Here is a 15,040-nt window from a genome sequence, read left to right as displayed (position 1 = left end):
TATTTTTTTGCAGCTGTTTTATTAATTTGGACTAATGATTTCATGGTCAATCACATTAAATATTTGAAGCCTAACAAGCACTGGCAAGACCCATGGCACAAAGCAACTTATGCAAAAACAACGTGCAAGTTGGCACCACTAGTTAGGTGAGGTCAGGTTTAACTCACTCAAAATTGCTTCTTTTGATCAATAGGACTGCCAGAAACACATAGAAGTGAAAGTTTCTTTGAAAATGAGAGATACAAGTCTAATTAAAATTTCCTCTAGCAGACTGCCAGTTTTAGTTGTTCAAATGTGCATAGTTGGAGGGAAATTAAGCTCTCCTATAATGAACAATTGGCAAATAATAGGCGTTTCCCTTTATTTTTTATGTTCAGGGTAAGGAGAAGGGAAATACTAACATTTTTTCCAGCTGAAACAGGAAGAATAATTGATTTCTTTTATTCATCACATCTATTTTCCTGATTTGGATACAAGTGTATTTTGTATTTACATAGAGAGACCTAATATTTAGTCCCGGTCAGCTTCCAAATGTTCTCTGATGGGAAGGAAGGGGTATAGTGTGAGATAAGGAAGGTCAAAAGGTCTTAGTGCTGACTGCAGTCTTTGCGTGTGTCTCTGCCGAGCTCCGGGCCAAGGGAAGAGGTCCTCCTCTGCTTTCAGTGCAAGCAACCACTCTGGGGACTGAAGTATCTTGACAGCACATTGACACTCACCACACCCAACCAGTCTTCCACAGCCACCACCCTTTCATGTGCCAGCCCAGATAATTTGCACTTACATAATGGAGAAATGAAACCTTGTGGAAAGGTTGCTATGAATATTAAATATTAAATACTAAATATTGCATAATCGTGCAGGTCAGCAAAGTCAGTTTATTCTGCTGTACATTGCAAACATGAATCCTTTGAACAAAGCTAGAGGGGTATGTGATAGAAATTAGGTCAACTGATGCATTCATTTTATGGGGCATTTGTCTCAAGGCTCTTAGTTTTATATGAGAAACATTTGTGCTTTTACTATGGATCTGATGCATCAGCCAAAGACAAATACAGCCCAAGAATCACACCAGCACTGAGAGCAGCTTCAGTTTAGATCAGCAAGGATCACATGCCAGGTAGAGATAGATAATCTTAAAATCACAAACTGCAAGATCCTGGTTTCTGCAAACTTTTGTGAAACTCAGAATCAAATCTGGATTCAAATTCTGTGACTTGACATGACTTTCTGCATTGAGGTCAGGCCCAATGTTAGAGAGCAGAAGTGAAATATTTTGATATTTATGCCTGGCATCCACAGGGCACTGATCTACAACTACCTTTCCAATACAGAAGTGTGGGCCTAAGAAGTTGGTGTCTTTCAGAGGACAGCTGGTCTTCCAGGGCTCCAGTTCCATTTTCCCTAGGATTTCTCTGTTCCTCTGACTTCCACCAAAGACTGAAAGGTGAAGATAACACCTCTTTCCTTCCCTGCATCTCAAACTTTTAATTCTCTGAGAAAAAGCAGTAGGAGAAGTCTGAATTTTGAGGACCAGATTTCATGCTGCTTTTGATCCATAGGCAAAGCAATATTCTACCAGATTTGGGGCATTTGCTGCGTATTTTGTTCCTTGTAGTAATAAAATTCATGCAATAAAGGTGCAGAACATGTAGAAATATTGCTTTTTTAAAATTGAGAATATTCTGGGTGAATCAAAATCTAGCCACCAGTGAATGGATAGTGTTCTGATTGTCTATAGATAGGTGGCTTATTGTGATATTAAACACTACAGGGTAGCCCAGACACCTCAGTGATGCAGAAAGAACACAGATAGAGTTTCTTCCCAGAGATACATGAAAAAATTTCTGCCTCTAAAAGGAATTTACATCTATGTGTAACTATGGAACTATATGTCAAGCATGATTTTGCAGCTAAGGTTTCACAGCTGGAATACATTGCAAGCAGAAGTTAAAACAGTGAAAGTTTTGCACTAAGAAAAGCTATGCTTTGGATATAATTTGTAAAAGAAAAAAAAAGGCATTTTTGCAATCTGAGGCCTTAGAGGGGATAATAATGTTTTCTTTGACTCCACTGGGTGGGGATTCCTACAGCATCTCTTTATGGTAATGCGATTTCAAATAAACCAACTGTTCTTGCTAGAAAGGAACTTACCTAGTCTGGCAAAATTTATGTAAATCATATCCTGGATGTTAATGAAGGCTTTGAGTATGTAAGAACTAAATAAGGACAATAGAATTTAGCTCTGAGAAAAGCACAAAGAACAGAGACAGGAAGCAGCCTGTCTCAGCAGCAGGGACAATCCTCTGTGCTGCCTTGAAAACATCCTTTCACTCCTGCCCTGCTCCTTGAAGAACAAACCTTACCAGGAGGGCAATTTGCTGCATGTACAAATAGATTTTGAGAAGAGAAAGTGTTTGCAGAAGGCTCATGCTGTAATTGGGAAACACCATGCAAAGAAGACCCACTGTATATATGTATAAATATTTATACATCACTCACAGTGATGCAGTGATTTGAGTCTTTCCAGCACAGTGAAAATGGCATCCTCTAAAGAAGTTTAAATAACATCACACTGACTGTAGCCCAGAAAGCAAAATGAATGGAGGGAAACACTTGCGGTTCCTCTTGGCCCACTCCAAATTACAGGATTGTCCTCTCTTTTGCTGGATGATACTCGGCTGTATCTTTCACAGCTTTTCTATCGCAGATTTCTGCAGTCCCAAGAGCTAATAGTATCCTGTGCTGCATCCAAAGCAGTGCAGCCAACAGGGCAAGGGAGGGGATTCTGTCCCTCTGTTCTGGTGAGACAGCACCTGGAACCCTGCATCCACCTCTGGGGTCCATCACAGGAAGGACATGGACCTGTAGAAGAGGCTACGCAGATGATGGAGTGCTGGAGGACCTTTCCTATGAGGAAAGGGTGTGAGATTGGGACGGTTTAGCATAGAGAAGAGATGACTCCAGGGAGACCTTATAGCACCTTCCAGTTCCTAAAGGGACTACAAGAAAGTTGAAGAGGGACTTCTGTCAAGGGTTTGTAGTGATAGAATAAGGGGTAATGGCTTGAAACAACAGGAGGGTCAATTTAGATTAGATATAAGGACGGAATTTTTTTACAATGAGGGAGGTGAACCATTGGAACAGATGCCCTAGAGTTGTGGATGCCTCATCCCTGGAAGTGTTCAAGGCCAGGCTGGATGGAGCAGCCTGATCTAAACAAAGGTGTCCCTGTCCATAGCAGTGAGGTTGGCACTAGATGACCTTAAAAAGGTCCCTTCCAACTGAAATGATTTTATTATTCTATGATATTCACCTGGGGAAGTTGTGCTAAACAGAGAATAATTTTGTCATGTTGTGTTGTTGTCCCTGTGTGTTCTTATTCCTTACCAAAATGCCATTCATACAGGCACAGTCATCATGTTTTCTGTGCTGCATTGCACCAGCAGAACTCAGCTAGGATCAGCTGAAAGAATCAGTTCTCAGAAATTCCCTGGAACTCATCCCATAGTTCTATTCAAAGTGCAAGCAAGTCTCTGATAAAGAAGATAATATCACTGCTCAAGTTCATTACTGGGGCTACACAATAGGGTTCATGAGTAAATGTGGCAGTCTTGAGCTGGGATAATTTATTGCCTTAGATGAGTACACACAGCAACTCTTAAGAGAAAAGTGTTGATTTGTCCTTTCCTCTGACTGTCCCTGCCCACGTATACTTCCAGATTTCCACTCTTAACCCTTGTCTTATCTCCAGGAAAACATGGGAACATTCTAGGCATTTTATGCTGTAGTCGTTTGAAAGCAAAACAAATGAGAGGCTCCAAGTCAGAGATACAATTTAATAGGAAAAAAAGAAAGAAAGTAAAATAAAATAGATGCAATAATACAAAGGACCACTGACAGAGTCAGAATACAACCTGAGCAGAGTGATGGAAGCAGTCCAGATGAGGTGGTCTTCCTGAAGCAGTGATCCTGTAGAAAGGTCTGGTAGCCCGGGTCCTCTGGGAATCCAGTGGGTAAGCGCCCCTCTGCTGTTCAGAGTCTCAGCTTATATCCAGGCTGGAATGCTTGGTTCCTCCCTCTGGGCAGAGCATCTCACAATGAGATGGTGAGTCATGTGATAAGGCCTGATGAGCCCATTAACAGGAGGTAGTCCAGGAGGGGGTTATCTGTGAGTCACATGGCAAAGGTGCTGATGGGCCCATTAACAGAAGATAAGCCAGAGTGGAGGAGGCAGGGAGCACTGCCTCACCTGGTTTCAACAGTTCATGAAGATGGTGATAGAATATACTTCATCCCAGGACATTATCCACCCCTTATTCTATTACCATCTACATCATCCCAAATCAATACCTTCCTTAAACTGCACACACACACACATATTCATACAATGAAAACCTACACACAGTTCTCACTTAAAATAAGGTCTCCTTGTGGTACACAGTGGCTTTCCCCATCCTTTTGCATCACCCACCAAGTGTAACCAGGTCCTTGCGCAAAGACAATCCCACGGATGGGTTTGCCCTTGCCCAAGGTGGGATTAATCCAAACAGTCTTTCCTAACATACCTCTCACGTGTATCACAGGGACCCTATCTCCATCCACTGTGTGCAAGGATTCAGATTGGGCAGGACCAGCTCAATTGATGGACCCTCGAGTATTGACCATCCAGGTGGCCTTTGCTAAGTTCAGTTCCCAATTTTTGAAGGTCCCTCCGCCAAGTGCCTTAAGGGTAGTTTTAATCAGTCCATTGCAGCGTTCCACCTTCCTGGCAGCTGGTGCATGATAAGGGATATGGTATATTCATTCGATTCCGTGTTCTCTGGCCCAAGTGCTTATGAGGCCATTCTTGAAATGAGTCCCGTTGTCTGACTCAATTCTCTCAGGGGTGCCATGTCTCCACAGGACCTGCTTTTCCAGGCCCAAGATGGTGTTCCGGGCAGTAGCATGAGGCACAGGGTAGGTCTCCGGCCATCCAGTGGTTGCTTCCACCATGGTGAGCACGTAGTGCTTGCCTTGGCGGGTTTGGGGAAGGGTGATGTAGTCAATTTGCCAGGCTTCCCCATACCTATACTTTGACCATCGTCCGCCATACCACAGAGGCTTCACTCGCTTGGCCTGTTTGATTGCAGCCCAGGTCTCGCAGTCATGGATAGCCTGGGAGATGCTGTCCATAGTAATGTCCACCCCTCGGTCACGAGCCCATCGATATGTTGCATCTCTCCCTTGATGACCAGAGGCATCATGAGCCCAATGAGCTAGGAATAATTCTCCTTTGTGCTGCCAGTCTAGATCAACCTGAGATACTTTCACCTTGGCAGCTCGATCCACCTGCTCGTTGTTATGATGTTCTTCATTAGCCCGACACTTGGGTACATGCGCATCCACGTGTCGAACCTTCACGGTCAGCCTTTCTACTCGGGTGGCGATGTCCTGCCAAATCTCAGCAGCCCAGATGGGTTTCCCTCTGTGCTGCCAGTTGGCCTTTCTCCAGTGGTCCAGCCATCCCCACAGAGCATTAGCTACCATCCATGAGTCAGTGTAGAGATAGAGCCTCGGCCACTTCTCTCGTTCAGCAATATCCAAAGCCAGCTGGACAGCTTTAAGCTCTGCAACCTGACTTGATCCACCTTCTCCCTCGGTAGCTTGTGCAACTCGTCGTGTGGGGCTCCATACAGCAGATTTCCATTTCCGTTTAGCACCTACAATTTGGCAGGAACCGTCGGTGAAAAGGGCATATCGTCTCTCACTCTCCGGTAGCTCGTTATATGGTGGGCCTTCCTCGGCCCGTGTCACTTGCTTCTCTTCTTCAGAAGATAATCCAAAGGTCTCACCTTCAGGCCAGTTTGTTATAATTTCCAGAATCCCGGGGTGATTCAGGTTTCCAGTACGGGCGCGCTGTGTGATCAGGGCGATCCATTTGCTCCACGTGGTGTCGGTGGCATGATGTGTGGTAGGAACCTTTCCCTTGAACATCCACCCCAGCACCGGTAGTCAAGGTGCCAGAAGCAGCTGTGCTTCAGTACCAATCACCTCTGAGGCAGCTTGGACTCCTTCATAGGCGGCTAAGATTTCCTTCTCTGTGGGAGGGTAGCTGGCTTCGAATCCTCTGCAGCTTCGGCTCCAGAATCTGAGTGGTCGTCCCCGAGTCTCACCTGGCACTTTCTGCCAAAGGCTCCATGACAGACCATGGCTCCCGGCTGCAGAGTAAAGCACATTCTTCACCTCTGATCCCGTCCTGACTGGGCCAAGGGCTACCACATGAGCGATTTCCTGCTTGATCTGGGCGAAAGCTTGCTGCTGTTCTGGGCCCCAGTGGAAATCGTTCTTCTTGCGGGAAGCCAGGTAGACAGGGCTCACGATTTTGCTATACTCGGGAATGTGCATCCTCCAGAAGCCTATGGCACCTAGGAAAGCTTGTGTTTCCTTCTTGTTGGTCGGTGGAGACATTGCAGTGATCTTATTGATGACTTCGATGGGAATCTGACGCCATCCATCTTGCCTCTTCCCTCCCAGGAACTGTATCTCTCGAGCAGGTCCCTTGACTTTGCTCCTCTTGATGGCGAAGCCGGCCTTCAGGAGAATCTGAACAATCTTCTCTCCCTTCTCAAAGACTTCTGTTGCGGTGTTTCCCCACACAATAATGTCGTCAATGTATTGCAGGTGTTCTGGAGCCTCACCCTTTTCCAGTGCAGCCTGGATCAGTCCATGGCAAATGGTGGGACTGTGCTTCCACCCCTGGGGCAGTCGGTTCCAGGTGTACTGCATGCCCCTCCAGGTGAAGGCAAACTGAGGCCTGCATTCTGCTGCCAGAGGAATGGAGAAAAAGGCATTTGCAATATCAATGGTCGCATACCATTTTGCTGCCTTGGATTCCAGCTTGTACTGAAGCTCCAACATGTCTGGTACGGCAGCGCTCAGTGGTGGTGTGACTTCATTCAGGCCACGGTAATCCACTGTCAGTCTCCATTCTCCACTGGACTTACGCACAGGCCATATAGGGCTATTAAAGGGTAAATGAGCCTTGCTTACCACCCCTTGGCTCTCCAGCTCACGAATCATCTTATGGATGGGGACCACAGAGTCTCTGTCGGTGCGATATTGCCGACGGTGCACTGTTGCTCAGGCGATTGGCACCTGTTGTTCTTCAACTTTCAGTAGTCCCACAGCAGAGGGGTCGTCTGAGAGTCCAGGCAAGGTACTCAGTTGTCTGATGCCTTCTGTCTCTAGAGCAGCTATGCCAAAAACCCAGCGATATCCTTTTGGATCTTTGAAATACCGATTTCTGAGATAGTCTATGCCCAAAATGCATGGGGCCTCTGGACCAGTCACAATGGGGTGTTTCTGCCATTCTTTCCCAGTTAGACTTACTTCAGCTTCCAGTGCAGTCAGCTCCTGGGAGCCTCCTGTCACCCCAGAAATGGAAATGGGTTCCGCTCCCACATACCTTGATGGCATCAGAGTACACTGAGCACCGGTATCAACCAGAGCCGTATATCTTTGTGGGTCAGATGTTCCAGGCCATCGGATCCACACAGTCCAGTAGATCTGATTGTCCCTTTCCTCTACATGGCTAGAGGCAGGGCCCCCCTATTCCTGGTGATGGCATACATTGCTCTCTTCTTGTAAATATGTTTCTGAGGTTCCTTCAAGAGGATCAGTCATATCATCATTCCTGTACCGTCTGGAGTTCTGTTCACAAGAGACCGGAGCAACATTGCTTCTAGATGGGCTCTTTGTGGTAGGTGTTTCTCTTTTCAGTTCATGTACCCGGGCTGCTAAGGAGGAGGTGGGTTTTCCACCAGAGGTTACCTCATGTTGTGTATCCTCTCTCCCTGGCTGGTTGACGCCTGCTCCTAATGGCAGAGACTCTCATCGGCTTTGGTGGGATATGGTAAATTTCTTCCTTAAGTTTTTTTTTCAGTTTCTGATGGCCTTCTTCAATCAAGCTCCGGACTTGCTCAGCCAGTCTTGTTTCCACAGATGAGACAGGGGTAAGAACTGGGGCAGTGACAGTGTCCTCGTAAATTCATAGTTTATTAGCCAAGACACCTACCCTGTCCTCACCTTCCCTCCACTGCAGTGTTGCCAGGTAACGTGAGTACATCTCTGGTCCAAGCTGTGCAAATCTCAACCACATCCGTGATGTGCACTGGACACCATCTGGGTTTTTCGGAAATCTCTCATCTTCTGAAAAAATGATCTCCAACACAGCCAATTCCCTCACGCGTTGGATACCAGGTTCTATTGTGCTCCATTTTCCTTGGTGCACTTGGAGGTCTTCTTTACAAAGGTATCTATCCTTCACACTTGTTAGCAGTCACTGCCAGAGGCTGAGAGGTTCTTGGGTTTTCCCAATCCCCCGGTCAATGACCACATCCCGGGACAGTGATCCCAGTTGTCTGGCCTCACTTCCATTCAGAATGGTGTCATTGGCTGCAGCGTCCCAGATGCAGAGCAGCCAGGTCAGGATGGACTCGTTGGTCCGGCGGGTGAATTCCCTTCACAGGTCACGCAGCTCACCCAGAGATAGAGAGTGAGTGATGATTTCTGGCTCTGTCTCTTCTGCTGGGTGTGAAGGTCCTGCTGCGCTCTCATCAATCACTATGCAGACTGATTTGGTCCTTGATTTCTTTTTCTGAAAGGGGCCAACTGTTACTGCTTTAGTCTGTTCCGGTTCGGTGATGGTTTGTGTGGAGATGCTGATGGCACGTTTGGTCCCTTTCTCCTCTGTGACAGTCTGCATAGATGTGGACACTGTTGCCTCACTTTTGGCTTCTTTCTCCTCTGTGACGGTCTGTGTAGATGAGGACACTGTTGCCTTGCCTTTGGTTCCTTTTGCCTCTGTGACACTCTGTGTAGACACTGATGTTGTTGCTCTGCTTCTTTTTCCCTCTTCCTCTTTCTTCAGAACACGCTGTATCACACTAGGTAGTGTTTTGATTCTAATCATGGTGCGGGCCGTGCAGAGAAGACAAAGCAGGACTAACAACAACATCATGTGGTCCTTGGCATCAGGAGGGTACTCCATATTTTCAAAAACTGCTGTGTCATGCCTGAAAAGCTGGAAAAAAATCATTCTTCACCCTTCCCCACAGGGGCTGGGTGAGATTGTTGAGGCCCCAGATGTAGCATCTTAGACCAGAACAAGAAAACAGAACTGGATGTATATTCTGAATTATGTTCATTGCCTCGGAGTTTATCAAGCAATGGACATATTAGACCAATAAAACAATTTTAGTACCATACCCTGGTCTACGCAGGAGCATTGAGACCAGCAGATAGTGCCCCAGTTGTGGAAAAATATAGAGAGATAGGTATAAGACACACGTAAGCATGTTGAACAACATAGCGAACAGGTGTCTTCTTCAGTAAAAAATTGTAATTCTGCTTTTCTCAGTGCCTTGTTCCCCACATTGGGCGCCAAAAATGTAGTGGTTTGAAAGCACAACAAATAAGAGGCTCCCAGTCAGAGATACAATTTAATAGGGAAAAAAGAAAAAAAGTAAAATAAAATAGATGCAATAATACAAAACACCACTGACAGAGTCAGAATACAGCCTGAGCAGAGTGATGGAAGCAGACCAGATGAGGTAGTCTTCCTAAAGCAGTGATCCTGTAGAAAGGTCTGGTAGCTTGGGTCCTCTGGGAATCCAGTGGGTAAGCCCCCCACTCTGGTGTTCAGAGTCTCAGCTTATATCCAGGCTGGAATGCTTGGTTCCTCCCTCTGGGCAGAGCATCTCACAATAGGATGGTGAGTCATGTGATAAGGCCTGATGGGCCCATTAACAGGAGATAGTCCAGGAGGGCGTTATCTGTAAGTCACGTGGCAAAGGTGCTGATGGGCCCATTAACAGAAGATAAGCCAGAGTGGAGGAGGCAGGGAGCACTGCCTCACCTGGTTTCAACAGTTCATGAAGATGGTGATAGAATATACTTCAACCCAGGACATATACCCAGTGTGAGGCCTTTGCATAGTTGCCTGTTATTTGGAAAAAATATTCAACATATTGGCTTACGGTCTTCTTCCACAGCGAGCAACCAAAGTTGTCAGCTCCACCATAGGATAACCACACCTCACTGTCCTTCAATCTGCACATAATATGGACACGGGTCATATTTGCAAGAGGTATTGAGAATTCAAAATTTTGAGGAAAACTTCAGTTGTTAATAATGTTTGGTAGTGGAAGCAAAGAAATTGTTTAGATGTTACACACCTAAAAATGTATTTATTTCCTTTTATTTGTAGAGCTTTGTTACTGATTGCTTCAAATGACTATGAGGAGGCATCCTCCTGGCATTCAGAGTGTAACAGAGGAAGGTGAAGTTCTGTTGCAAGAGGTAAGCAGAAAGATTAATATTTTAAAGTAGTAATTATTTAAGAGAAGATGAAAGGACAGAAAATTCCAGTAAATTCCACTCCATTTTTCACCAGGTGAAGCAGAGAATGGATGTAATATGTAATGCTTATGTAGTTCTTTTTCTTATAATGTTATTGCTTGGAACATAAATTATTCCTGCTATTAAGTGTCTGGGAACAGGAATATAAAACATATAAATACTATATTGGCAGGGAAAAAGTAGAATCTGTGCTTAGTTTTGGCGTTATGCTGAAAGTGAAACAATCAGTTGCATATGACACTCACTGCAGGATTTAAAAATAATTTAGAGACTGGTGCAAACATATGTCCCAAACTTTTAAGCCATCAATCCTTCTTCCTACAAGTTGCATAACATAAAACAATGAGCAGTCCCTCTGCTTGAAATAATCATGTTTTGATTTAGAACAAACCCAACTTGCTAAATAGCCTAAATCTCAGTGTTTCTCATTGTGTTTTGTTTTGTAGTCATAACTTCAGCTGTACCCCTTGCAGTTTTCTTTTTTGGTATAAAACAATGTACCAGATTAAAAAAATTAAATTAATCTCTTTAGAAATACAAATAACAAACATACAAGCAATTTTGCTGGGGAAGTATAGCACTGGTTAATTCTTGGGGAAGTACTGAATAAACAATAAGTTTTAAAAAATTAATTAATTAGCCAGTGTGGGAGATAATCAGGCTGGAAAAAATGCAAATTAAATATGAAGAAATAAATAAAATAGAAACCAAATCAACATGTCTTCTCTTAAAAAAAAAAAAAAAAAAAAAAAAAAAAAAAAAAAAAAAACAAACTACTCCTTACTTATTATTAAAGCCAGTCAGAAACTAACCCAAAACATTAACTGTTTAGACATATTTTTCATAGGGAGAGTACGACATAAACCAAACCAGAATCTGGCAGTTTTGGTTTTTTTTTCCTTGGCTTTCAATAATTATATTATTTTTGCTTAATTCTCTAAAAAAGTAAATAATCTGGGGGGCTTTGAAACTATGTATTCGTTTTATGGGCTCAGACATCTTTAAGTCTCCTGGAAATTTTATCTGGAATGCAAAGATGGCGGCAGCTCAGGTAATTTTTCTCAGTGAGTCATATTCTTTTCTGACAGGTCATTCTTCCACAGGAAAACAAGGCTGAAGTTATTATTGTCCAAAGAGAGTAAGATTCTTTACCATACAACTGGAACAGCAGGGATGAAAAAAGAGACAGAAATGCTCCTGGGAAACATCTGATAAATGAGCTAACAACCAGGTTTCCCAGTAAAACCTTTTTCGTTGTTTATATAAAGAATCTTCTTGTTGTATTTTACATGACGCTACTGTGCAGCTGTGAGATGCTTCACATACCAAGACCACCTGCCCTTAGAAATAGGGCACTATTTGTGGGGGGAAGGTATTGTGAAACTAGTAAGAGGTGAAAAATTACTGACAAGCTATCACTATGCTTCTTAGCAGTAGTGGAAAAACCACAACACATGTGTGAAGAACAAAATAGATTTTCAAATCTATGAGGGCTGCCTATCTCGGTATCTGCTCATCTGCTTTTGGGTACCTCTGGTGCAGCTGAAGGAAATACCACTGCCTCCTTGTTTTCTCTGTATGTCAGTTATTTCACAACCTGTCAAAACAATCTTTTCAGATGAAAAAGCCAGAAGAGAAACAGTGCTGCAGCTTGGTTGGGGTTTCCAGGGGGGAAGCCATACCTAAATATGTTGGGGGTTTTTTTGTTGGTGTGTTTTTTGGTTTGTTTTTGGGGTTTTTTGGGGGGTTTTTGGGTTTTTTTTTTGTGTGTGTGCGTGTGTGCGTGTGTGTATGTTCTGAGTAACCGAAACACAAAGAGAAACCAAAACATGGTTTGTCATGATTTCTCCTTAGGCCTGGTTGACCACAAATGAGTAAAATGGAAAACAACATAGCAGCAGCAACGGCTATTTGAATAACTAGTTGACAGTATGCCAGGTAATGTTGAAAATGCTGAAAGAGGGTGAGGAATGTGGGAAAACTCCAGAAGGACAGGCTCATAGTTCAGGTGCATCTGGTTGGATTTGCAGCCAGCAAAATATGGGTATCATATCATCAAGAATGTATGTGCACATCAAAATAAAGATGTCCATAACAAGGCTGGCTCTTGTCAGTTGCATTATGAAGCTCGTATTTGTACTGCAAGTGTTTACTGTTTGTCGTATGTGCCAAGCCAAAGTAGGTAAAATAACACAGGTAAACAATTAGTCAATGCATACATTAAGCATAAAGTTGGCTATTTGTGAGCACTGACTGCTGGGAGAACACATTCTAATATGCTCTTGCCTGTACAGACGGGCACCCTCACTTTGCCACTTACTGATTTTTCAGTAAGTAGTTGGGAGGTGTTTCTGGTGCTAGGCACACCTCATGATAAAGAGGCCGAGGCCCCTGACCAGTGGTTTGTCTGCGATGATCAGCCAGGAAATAACACAAGGGAAAGTCATTAGCACAATCAGAAGTGCAGTTGGAACTGCATTGTCAAGGAAGGCTTGTTATACTCCAAAGGAGAAATTAACTAAGCTACTCCATTAGTCATGCTGACAGTGCAAAAAAACCACAAAAAACCCACCTTGAAGTAAAAGGTTTTCATTTCTGAAAAAAGAAATGTCATTTGTTAATGTATCTTTCAAAAATCCTTCAGAACATAGTAAATGCCTAATACCTTTACATCTTACAGGGGTTAATAGTTCCAAGTGATGAATTACAAAATGTATTTTCATAGCTTTTTAACTTCTTTAAGATATGACCTTTTTTTAACAGTTGGAGAGCAGTTATCAAACCTCTAATATAAACAATCAGCATTTTAAACTCCGTACAAGAAATTCTCTATTTTAGACACGTGTTGTTCTTTGCTGAGTGCTTCCACTGAAACCACAGTGGAACAGCATCCTAAATACGATCTACCAGCACAGTATATAGACTGTCTTTGGAGGGCAGTTCTTTGCTGCAGATTATTCAGGATTTTCATCCCTCTGCTCCCAGAAAGACCTTACAGAGGGACCTGCTCATGGAACTTGTAGTAGGTGCATCCATTTTTGGTTCATTGCTCCTGTGCCTCCCCAACATCTTACCACCATGACTTCTTGGTCTTCCAAGAGGTGAACAGGGTTTTTTGTTTGTTTAAGAGATGGGTCTAGGCCAAGCATGCTGGTATATGTGACTGATATAGAGCCAGTTTCCAGCCCTGGTAATTCTCATTGTGAGCACATGAAGGACCAACTGCATCTCCCCTGCCCTAGACACAGATGCTCAGCGACACTCAGTATCTATGACTTTTGTTCTTCCTCTTGTACAGTAAAGCCTTCCAGATAAAAATCTTGTGGGTGTCAGACAATCTATGCACAGTATTACAACTTCAGTTTTCCCCTTCAATGAAAATTCAGAAAAAAAGTAATCTACCCATCTTAATTATGACTAAGTAGGAAAACCGTATAATACATGTGTGTTCATGTATCTATATATGAAAATTGTATATAAAACAATAGCATATGTTAACATTTACAAATGTAGCGTGGCTTCATTTCACTCTTTCAAAGCTGATTCCTTTGGTCCTGATGTAATTTCTTTTCACTCCTGACTACTCCCAGCTGTTGAAATGACCTTTGGGAACACAAGTTTTCTGAGAGCTACTCTGAATCTCAGTAGGTGTGGACCAAGCACAGTATGGCAGGCAGATGCAATTTCAGGGTCTCACAAATCAAATACACTTCAGGAACAAAAGGTGAATTTGTTTAAAATTTCTCTAATTCATATTAGTAATTTTATAATTTAGATCTCAGAAAGGTTGCGCATGAGTCTGGTCATGTGACAAATACTTTATGTTAAAACCTCACAGTTACAGTTATGAAATACCTGAAATTAAAAGGTCAGAAGTGGTTTTCCTCCATTTCTTTGTGAAAGGATGAAAACTACAGCACTCAGTCATACGACACACTGAAGTTCAGGTGCCACTTTGATTTGCCAACAGCCTATTTGAAGATGCTCACAGAGGCCTAGTCCCTTTAATTATGGGAAGAATGACACTCCTATTCACTGTCACAGGCATGGATTAGGCACTGGTTAATACAGGTTTTCTTTTGGTTAAGTTAAGCTTGAAAAGAGAAACAAAAGTCTTGAAACAGAATTGTTAGAACTTTCCAATCCAACTAAAAAATTTGAGTTATCATTTTGAAAGCTCACAGCATTATAAAGGCGCTTGTGTGTCCGGCAATGTATGTTAAAAGCTGTTCAACTTTCCAAATATGAAAATGAGTTACACAACAATAATTTAGATTTAGATAATAATGATAATTTAGACTTTTTTCATAATACCTACTGATCCCAAAGAAAATGCGGCCATCAACATAGATGATATGAATCTATTGAATGCTACTCCACTGGTTTGCTCCATTTTTACCTTTCCTAAAAAGGCTATTATAATCTTTTGGGTCTTTTACCATATATGGGTCCAAGAGATTAATCAGAAAACAAATTCCCATATTTTTAGAAAGCCACTGGATCTAAGATTATTGACAGAGCAAAACTGTAGCACAGAAAATTCTGTCTTGGAGAATGGAGACATTTGACGATATATTTGTTTCCAATTTGTTGACAATAGAAATAGTCAAAAAAATGTTCTTGAAGCTAATGGTAATTGTTG

General features: G+C 42.9%; 1 protein-coding gene across 3 annotated transcripts in view; it reads right to left on the bottom strand.

The window, feature by feature from the left end:
- TEK (TEK receptor tyrosine kinase) overlaps positions 1-15,040 on the bottom strand; it is a 44,970-nt gene that overhangs the window by 27,344 nt on the left and 2,586 nt on the right. The window lies entirely within an intron of this gene.

This window comes from Chamaea fasciata, unplaced genomic scaffold (assembly GCF_029207755.1).
Source record: "Chamaea fasciata isolate MVZ Bird 193981 ecotype frontalis unplaced genomic scaffold, bChaFas1.0.hap1 SCAF_4, whole genome shotgun sequence".
NCBI lineage: Eukaryota > Metazoa > Chordata > Aves > Passeriformes > Sylviidae > Chamaea > Chamaea fasciata.
The sequence above is the reverse complement of the archived record's forward strand: the minus strand, read 5'-3'. Positions and strand labels throughout refer to the sequence as shown.